Raw genomic sequence first — 10,359 nt, forward strand, 5'->3', positions numbered from 1 at the left:
CACATGGAGCCATTTGCAAAGTCAGGGCCAAAATATGAAGGGAGTTTTAACAGAATAAGATCAACTGTGATTCTTCCTGCTGCACCAAAAAAACCTGCATGTCCTTTTTATTTTCTATTCTACCTGTTCCTGCTATTAAATTTTAATACCATATATCCTTGTAAAATACAAGGATGGTCATTCAAAAATAACTATTTTATTAAAAAGGGACATTGGCAGATTAAAAATCATGTTTAAAAAAAAGCCCTAACCTCTGTTACTAATAAATAAAGACTGTTTAATATATTACCTAAATGTTTTTAAATTGCTGGCAGGTTCTTAGGAGGGGCCGAGAGGCTTTTCTTTGTCTCCTTCCTCTGCAGTGGGCTGGCTTGCCCACTGCTCTTTTCCTCCACAGCCAGCTCCCTCCAAATCTCAATTTTTTGTTAAAGTCTTACCAACTCACTTTCCTGGTCCCTTCTCCACCTCGATGGGGTTGTAGATGGTGTAGTGGTTTCATTCAGTGGCACTGGTTGGTGGTGCTGAGAGAGGCTCTTCTTGGCTGTTGTGGAGGATAATTGATGTTAAATGCTGGCACAGGTTCTAACGCATAATAACACTAGCAGTGCTATCAGTGATTGAGCTCAAATGTTGATACCCTCTGGCTCCATGTCCCCCTCCCTCCCTGTCTCTTCACCGCAGCCTCAGTCCACACCTGCCCAGTCTGCCCTCATCTTCCCTGCCCTATTCCCCTCCCCTTCCTTTTTCTTTCCATTTAGCTGATTCCCTCGTAACTAAACCCACCCATCTTCCCCTAAAAATGTAATGGAATGAACAGTGTCACTATCACAATGTTCACTCTGCCTTTGTATTCAATCCCCCTCCCCCAGCCTTTGTCTTTTTGCTCCGTATAGACTGTATGCTCTTGAGGCAGGGACCGTCTACTATCTGTCTCTACTGCGTCTACTGCAATCGGGCCTTGCTCTTGGCTGTCCCCGAGGCACTACCGTAATAAACGGATTAAATAGTACTAATTTTTAGTGTTGCTGAGCCACTGTGTTACTAATCCCAGACAGTGAAACGGTTGCTAGACTGTTTGTCTGCCTTTGGCATTTCACTTCAGTGGCACTGTGAAACTAGTACGGTTTGTCTCTATATAGTTTCATGTTCTGGTTCTGTGGTGTGGGGGCTGTTGGCAAACACTTTTTTTCCTGCTGTCAGTCATTTCTGCCTTCATCCCCCCATTTCACTGAATTCTAAAAATCAAGAAAATTCATTCAGTGAGTGGAAAGGAAAATAAAGGGGAGGGAGAGGAGGAAAGGAGAAAGAAGTAGGTGAATGTCAAACCAAAAACAAAAAAAAAGAACTTACAATACAATGCCTACCAAAATCAAAGCAGCAAAAGTTGCAGTGAATGTGAACCCTAGGCTGACTTGATTTACTTTCATGTCTTAGGACATTTAGTTCCATACAGTACACTGTCCAAGGCAATTATAAATATTACAATTTCTGCCACTGAAACTGATCCAAATCCATTCATAAGAAAACATCAAACATTGCCTGTCAGCCACACAAACTCTTTATGACAGGAATTTATACCAAGATAAAACTCACATCTTTAATCACTCTGAACAAGCTGTACAGAAGAGCAAACCAAGCCTATGGTGACTGTCTCTTCTTTTTCTTTTTTTTTACTTTTTAAAAGGTTTTAGAGAATATGAACCTGGATGCCCAGGGAGCTGCTTTACTCTAATTTTCTTAAATGTGCTGATCTTAGAAAAAATTGGCCAGGATTAAAAAAAAATGATGTCTAGAGTTAGCCTCCTAAATCTATATTTAGACACTGAAACAAATGGCCTGATTTTCAAAAGTGCTGAGCACTGAACAGCTTCCAGTAAAGTCAGTGAGAGCTGCTGGAGTTCACCAAATTTGAATGTTAGAATAAGTCCCAGGGGAGATGGATTAGTGAGTAGAGGGCTGCTGAGTCAGTTAAAGTTATGTGGAAAATAGAATGTATCCCATGAATTTCCAATGTGTTACATAGATACCATCTCCACATATTAGTCATGATAAATACACATTCAGCAGCACACACAAGGGATTCACTGTATGTTACTTACATTAAAAATCAGAAAAAGCTCCTAAGAGAAGTGACTAGTAAGCTGTTCATCTCTAGGTCACTGCTTCTAATCAAACCAGGGTTGGAAAGCTGGTACCAACAGATACCTGTGAGAAGTGAGTCAGTTCCCATGGTGACAGGTTTCAGAGTGGTAGCCGTGTTAGTCTGTATCAGCAAAAAGAATGAGGAGTACTTGTGGCACCTTAGAGACTAACACATTTATTTGAGCATGGGATTTCGTGGACTAAAACCCACTTCATCAGATGCCTGCAGTGGAAAATACAGTAGGGAGATATATATACACAGACAACATGAAAAAATGGGTTTTGTCATACCAACTATAAAGAGAGTGTCATGGTATAATTCCCCACTCTGAACCTTAGCGTCCAAAAGATGGGGTACCAGCATGAATTCCTCTAAGCTCAATTACCAGCTTAGTACTTGTAGCGCTGCCACCAACCAGGAATTCCAGTGCCTGGTACTCTCTGGTCCCCCCAGAACCTTGCCCGGGGACACCCAAGACCCAGACCCTCTGGATCTTAACACAAGGAAAGTAAACCCATTCCCTCACCATTGCCTCTCCTAGGCTTCCCCTCCCTGGGTTACCCTGGAAGATCACTGTGATTCAAACTCCTTGAATCTTAAAACAGAGAGGAAAATGCACCTTCCCCCCTCCTTCTCTCTCCCCCTCCCAGATTCTCCCTGAGAGAGAAAGTGATCCTAACACAGAGAGAAAATTAACCTCTCTCTCCCCCTTCCCTCCTTTCTCCCCACCAATTCCCTGGTGGATCCAGACCCAGTTCCCTGGGGTCTCACCAGAATAAAAAAACAATCGGGTTCTTAAACAAGAAAAGCTTTTAATTAAAGAAAGAAACAACAGTAAAAATTATCTTTGTATATTTAAGATGGAATATGTTACAGGGTCTTTCAGCTATAGACACTGGGAATACCCTCCCAGCCTAAGTATACAAGTACAAATTAAAATCCTTTTAGCAAAATACAAATTTGAACTCCTTCCAGCCAAATACACATTTGAACTTCCCCCAGCCAAATACACATTTGCAAATAAAGAAAACAAACATAAGCCTAACTCACCTTATCACCTAGTACTTACTATTTTGAATCTATAAAACCTGTATCAGGGAGATTGGAGAGCAACCTGGTTGCACGTCTGGTCACTCTCAGAACCCAGAGAGAACAACAACCAAAACACTAACAGCACACACAAAAACTTCCCTCCCTCAAGATTTGAAAGTATCCTGTCCCCTGAATGGTCCTCTGGTCAGGTGACAGCCAGGCTTACTGAACTTGTTAACCTTTTACAGTCAAAAGAGACATGAAGTACTCCTGTTCTATTAACCCTTAACTATCTGTTTATGACAGAGAGTAATCAATTAATTATTATCAGCAGAAGAAAAAAAACTTTTGTAGTGATAATGAGGAGGGCCCATTTCCAACAGTTGAGAAGAAGGTGTGAGTAACAGTAGGAGAAAAAAAATACCATGAGGAAATAGCTTTTACTTTGTGTAATGACCCATCCATTCCCAGTCTTTATTCAAGCCTAATGTAATGGTGTCCAGTTTGCAAATTAATTCCAATTCTGCAGTTTCTCGTTGGAGTCTGTTTCTGAAGTTTTTTTGTTGGAGTATTGTGACTTTGAGATCTGTAATTGAGTGACCATGGAGGTTGAAGTGTTCTCCAACTGGTTTTTGAATATTGTAATTCTTGATGTCTGATTTGTATCCATTTATTCTTTTGCGTAGAGACTGTCCAGTTTGACCAATGTATATGGCAGTGGGGCATTGCTGGCACATGAAGGCATATATCACATTGGTAGATGTGCAGGTGAACGAGCCTCTGATAGTGTGGCAAATGCGATTAGGTCCTATATTGGTGTCCCTTGAATAGATATGTGGACAGAGTTGGCAACTGGCTTTGTTGCAAGGATAGGTTCCTGGGTTAGTGTTTTTGTTGTGTGGTGTGTGGTTGCTGGTGAGTATTGGCTTCAGGATGGGGGGCTGTTTGTAAACGAGGACTAGCCTGTCTCCCACGATCTGTGAGAGTGAGAGATTGTCCTTCAGGGTAGGTTGTAGATCCTTGATGATGATGCGCTGGAGAGGTTTTAGTTGGGGGCTGAATGTGACGGCTAGTGGCATTCTGTTACTTTCTTTGTTGGGCCTGTCCTGTAGTGGGTGCAACTTCCTAGTGAACAGACCCCATGCCACAGTCAGCACCAGAGACAAAGGGTTCAAAGACTGATTTATTCTCTCAACCCTAGCAGTGCTCCTGCCAGGTAATAGCTAATGCCCATTTCAGGGGAAGATTGTGCTGTAACTTCTCCTTCTGAGACTAGATAGAGGATTTCAGTTTCCAATACTTCAATATGGCATCTTTCATGAACATTAACTTCTTTTTTTTACATTTCTCTCACTTTTTTTGTATGAATTGGTCAGTTTAAAATTGTGAATGGCATGGAGTTTAGTTTAGAACACAGTTTCAGCACAGTAAGAACCTTTCTGTGCTACATAATTCCATTAAGTATAATAATCATTATGAAGTCAGTTGAAGTGCAAGATAACATATCTTAAGTACCTTCAAAGGAAAAAATATAACTGTACCTACCTAATTATACATCAAAGAGTACTTTGGAATAAATTCTGTTATCAGCAATGTTAGATTTTTTTTTGTGCTCTACTTTCGTAATAATTTGAAAATACTGCTACTAGTATTAACCACAGATTTATGCTTAACTGTGCTCAGATATCAGAAGTGTCCAAATGTTCTTTTACAAATTCATTCTATTCCCATCATTAGAGATTCTCATTTCATATTTCTTGTAAGTCTAGTCCATTCTTCTTACAGAAGTATTTCCACCGTGGTCCATTTCTTAATAACTGCAGTCTTGTCACAATTCAGCATAATATTTTAAAAGGCATAAAGGTCCAGTTATACCAGTTTTGTATTTGCCATTTGTATTTCAGTTTTCAATTATTTTCACATTTGTGTTATCATCTTCTCTACATAAATGTTTATATAGTGGAATTCTCATAGTATATGCAAGAATGCATCAGACTCTGATACTTACCTCATACATTGTTGGGAAACATTTTTATTATACTTGCTATATAATATATAGAACTAAATTTACGCTGTGACATATGAGATTTGGCAGCATTACTCCCGTGTATATTAATGGAAACTTTTGCTGCTGAAACATCCGATACAATGCTGAAAATGTACCCCTGAATAGTATGATAAAATGAAGTAAAATAAAATACTGCCTCAAGACATTTTGAGCCTAAATGCATATTTTAAACCTCATATCTTTAGGTTTGTCAGAAACCACACTTCTCCCAGTTTTGTTTTAATTTATCATTATTATTTGCTAACTTGCTAACATGCTTGATGCCTCGAAAGCATGCAATCTAAACAAGACTTGTGAGTCAGATCTTCCAATGTGTAAAATGTTATAACTTCACTGATTTACACCAGGTTGGGATCTGCCCCATAATATAGACAGCACGTACTGGGAAGCCCAGAGGAAAGAATGACTAAAATTCTTTTATTTTAATTCCATATTAATATTTTTGCTGATTCACATCTTGTGGGCATTCTGAAAGAAGGAAGTCTCTGGGATGGACCTGAATGAATAGACAGTAGTAGGTTAGTGATCGGAATAGCCAGGGTGTCCCACACACAGGGGAAGTGTTGACAAAAACCAATGGAGGTAGAAAAAACAAATGAAGACTGGGATCATTAGCAGAGTGGAGAAAGGAGGATAGTGACATAATAAGAGACTAAAATAGAGTGTAGGCCTGGTGGCGCAAGCGGTGGGTAGAGCTAACCACACCAAGTGTGGACCTACCAACTTGGAGGGTACTTACTTAGGGTGACTAGCACCTCTGCTGCTAGCTACACCACAGCTATGTTCTATTTTTAGCACACTAGTGCAGGTATGTCTCCTTAAAATGAAATTTACACCTCCAGCATGAAGGCAGAGATGTAGTCCAGAGCAGAGTTATGTAAGGCGTTGAAGACAAGGAGTTTAAATTGATGCAGTGGAAAGTGAGCTGGTGGAAAACTTAAAGGGGAGAGGTGATGTGATCAGATCAGTAGGTGAAGATGATGAATTTTAGTGGCTATGTTTAGGATGGACTGAAGGGGAACAATATAGATGTCAAAGAGGACACAGAGGAAGGAGGCTGCAGTAATCAAACCAGGAGATGGAGTATGGAGAAGAGCATCATCTGCCTGATTGGGGAGGGAGAGTCAGGTGCTCACAACACAGATATGTCTCCTATATCTTTGCACTACCATCAAGTTAAAGGCACATCCCTGACACAAAGGCCACTCTCCTGACAATTTTCAAATCCTTTCTCCAAGGCTAGAGCATTTCAAAGAAGTCTCAAGAATGTGAGTAAACCAATGTATTGTTCCTTAGATTTGTTGTCAGAAATAGCTGGACTGTTTGGGCTGAAATTCTCAAAAAAAAAAAAAGAAAAAAAATTCAACTGGAGGCAAACAACTGGTATGGAAAGATTTTTAAAAGTAGCAAAATTATAGGCAATGGAAAACTAGGTTTTATTATGGGAATTATTGAGCAATTTAAGTAATAGGTGGAGCTGGTAACCCCACAGATAATATGCACTGATTAAATAAAATTGTTTGACAAGCAGTCTGAATATTTTTCCATTTTCTGATACTGTAATACTGGAACAACAAAGTTACCCCTCTATTTCCAGAGCAGCTTGCAAGGCTTAAAAAAATGGCTAAAATTAAAGCCAATGGGAACCATACAGATAAATAGGAGTCATGCAGCTAAAATATCACAAAATATTTAGCCATTTTCCCTTGGTACAATTTTTCTGTTTAAAAAGGAACATCTGATTTAAATATTGAAATGTTGTTGCTAACTCACTCATTTAATAGTCCTTCTAAAAGCATTTTAAAATTCCTTCTTAGAAAAAAAAATACCTTAAATATTCTAATTCCCAGACCAGCAGAGTCACAGACCATTATGAAATCTTCTCCAAGTAAAATCTACTTTACAAAGAGTAAATATTAATATTGTTATACAGTTAAGAGGTGGAATATTAAAATAAACTAGTAATAATACTTTGAACTTTTCTGTGAACTTCTATCCACAGACTGTGGAGAGCTGTACCTATATTACTAAGTTAAGATTCACATTTTCTCTGGAAAGTAGATGTGATGGGTTTGGTCACAGAGACCCTCTTGGGACTATCACCTGTTGTACTGAAATTATCTCTGAGCCCATTTTCCCTATCAGCTTGGGACTCGGGAACCCTGTCTTGTTGAGCCAGACATGCAAGCCTGCTGCAACACAGACCCAGGGTCTAAACTACATCCCCAAAGCTGCAGGCTTTAACTGAAAACCACTCAGCAGGTACTCCTGTCTCCAGCACCCACACACTCAGCTCCCAATGGGATCCAAGCCCCAAATAAATCCATTTTACCCTGTATAAAACTTATACAGGGTAAAGGCATAAATTGTCCGCTCTCTATAACACTGATAAAGAGATATGCACAGCTGTTTGCTCCCCCAGGTATTAATCACTTACTCTGGGTTCAATAATAAACAAAAGTGATTTTATTAAGAATAAAAAGTACAATTTAAGTGGTTTTAAGTAATAACAGACAGAACAAAGTAAGTTACCAAGCAAAATAAAACAAAACACACAAATAAAAGCCTAATACATTTAAGAAACTGAATACAAGTAAATCTCACCCTCAGAGATGTTCCAATAAGCTTCTTTCACACACTAGACTCCTTCCTAGTCTGGGTCCAATCCTTTCCCCGGTACAGTTCTTGTTAGTTCCAACTCAGGTGGTAACTAGAGGATTTCTCATAACTGCCCCCACTTTGTTCAGTTCCACCCCCTTTTATAGCTTTGACCCAAGGTGGGAATCCTTTGTCTTTCTGGGTCCCTACCCTTCCTTCTAAATGGAAAAGCACCAGATTTAAGATGGGTTCCAGTATCAGGTGACATGGTCACTGTAAGACCTCATTCTTCATTACCCACAGGCGGGACCCCACACCCACAAGAAGGCTTGCAGGTAAATAAACCATCTACAGCCAATTGTCCTAGTCAATGGGTGCCATCAAGATTCTAAACCACCATTAATGGCCCACACTTTGCATAATTACAATAGGACTTCAGAGTTAACTTCATATTTCTAGTTTTAGATACAAGAATGATACATACATACAAATAGGATGAACACACTCAGTAGATTATAAGCTTTGTAATGATACCTTACAAGAGACCTTTTGCATAAAGCATATTCCAGTTACATTATATTCACATTCCAAACATATTTTCATAAAGCATATTGGGTGCAACGTCATAGTAGAAAACAGGATCATTTTCATTTTAGAGATGGGGAAACTGAGGTCTAGAGAAAAAATAACTAATTTCTCCAAGGTCACCCAGGTGATCACAGAAGAGCCAAGAAGAGAATGCAGAACTCCTATGCTTAGCCACAGGTCCATCCTTTCACTTTGTCATAAAAATGAAATAGGGAGGTTTTTTAAGACATGTTCATACTTCCTAGATCTTATTTTGAACAGAAGCATAATAAAAGAATACACTGTAGGCCTTAATCTAGCAGACAAACAGAAATTAAAAATCTGGCAGAGCCAATATGCTAGTTAAATATCAGGATCAAATGTACAACATGGTGAAAATGAAAAGCAAAGGTCCAGCAGTGTTTGATCACTTTTCTGCAAGCTATTATTACAGACAAATGGGAATAAGGCTGTGTGGAAAGATTAAATTATTAGACGAAACATAAAATAGAATTACCTGAATGTAAAGAAATTAAAGTGATGGAAAATGTGACTAATAATGAAGTGGGAGAAAGAAAACACACTGTTACATGCACCCATTTGTGCAGTGTGGGAGTGAATACATGCTATTCCTCATTTGATATGTAATACTCATCAGATTCTATCCCCCATCCACATCCCACGCAAAAACTGTGGCTACATATACTGCAGTTAAATATTACCACATGCTCATCAACATTGGAGTCTTACAGGAGACTGACCCCTCTAGACAGCAGAGGATGAGGGGGGTGGGGCGGAGAGGAAAGGGGAGAATAACAAATGCAGTACTCTAGCATTATCCTGAAATGATGCAAAAGGGACACAAGAGAATCTCTAGCTCTAAAACAGGCGATATGGGGAGATGCATGCCTAATGTTGATTAAAATCCAGTTTGTGCCCACAGAATTTAGCAGTTGGAGAATTCTTAGCTCATTTAAATACGACCTTTAAGCCTATCATGGTGCCTGAGTTGGAGTGATCTATTGCTGAAGAAGTGCTATTCAGGTTAAAGTTGCATTTAAGTATCATTAATTTACAATCCTAATATTTCCAAGATTTTTAAAAGTAATTTTTAAGTAACTAAGAGGAAGAATACTAATTTCACGTAATTGCACCACTTCTCCAATCACATTACATGATAATGAGAAAAGATATGAGAAGCATGGGAGAAACTAGAGACTGAATAGTCCCAGAACAGTCCACATTCCGTGATGAGAAGGCATTATGCCCCATCACTCACAATCGACACATAGTTCTTTCTATTGCTATTTATCTGGCACTGTAATTATAGCCAAATAAATAATATCAGAATGACTCCACTGAGGATGCTTCAAGTTATTTTTGTTTTGATTTTGTAATTAAAATTTTTGTAATTAAAATTTTTGCAAAAACAACAATCCAAAACTGATTCTGAAACTTACATCCCACTTTGATTTGTCAGAGTTCAGATTTGATAATCTTCAGAATGGTTTTCCCCTGAGTAGTGTTTCTGAGAGGAGCACTACTCAGTTCCTTACTTGTAGCCAGGGATGGTTTTCTAGGTCTGTATTAATATGTAAATTCTACTAGATTCAGATCCAGTGCCCAGCTTTGGCCTGAGTAGCTGGACCAAAAAGAGCAATGGCCAGAGTACTTCAGTGGGACATAAGGACTTCCAACACTTCCCCCCACACACCCTCCCCACACACACGCTGCACCCGATTTGTTCAGAAAATGGAGTACAAAAGGATCTGTGTATTATTTTATTATGTATTTATCATCTTGTGCCTACAGCACCCACTGACTCAGGGCTTCACACTGCATTTGAGCTTGTATGAATCGCACCAAATCCAGAGGCAATATTTTTCATACCACCTGACAATTTCATTATGAAATGGATGAAATAATTTTCATACATAATTCCTAAAGTTGC

This window comes from Gopherus evgoodei, chromosome 2, assembly GCF_007399415.2.
Source record: "Gopherus evgoodei ecotype Sinaloan lineage chromosome 2, rGopEvg1_v1.p, whole genome shotgun sequence".
NCBI lineage: Eukaryota > Metazoa > Chordata > Testudines > Testudinidae > Gopherus > Gopherus evgoodei.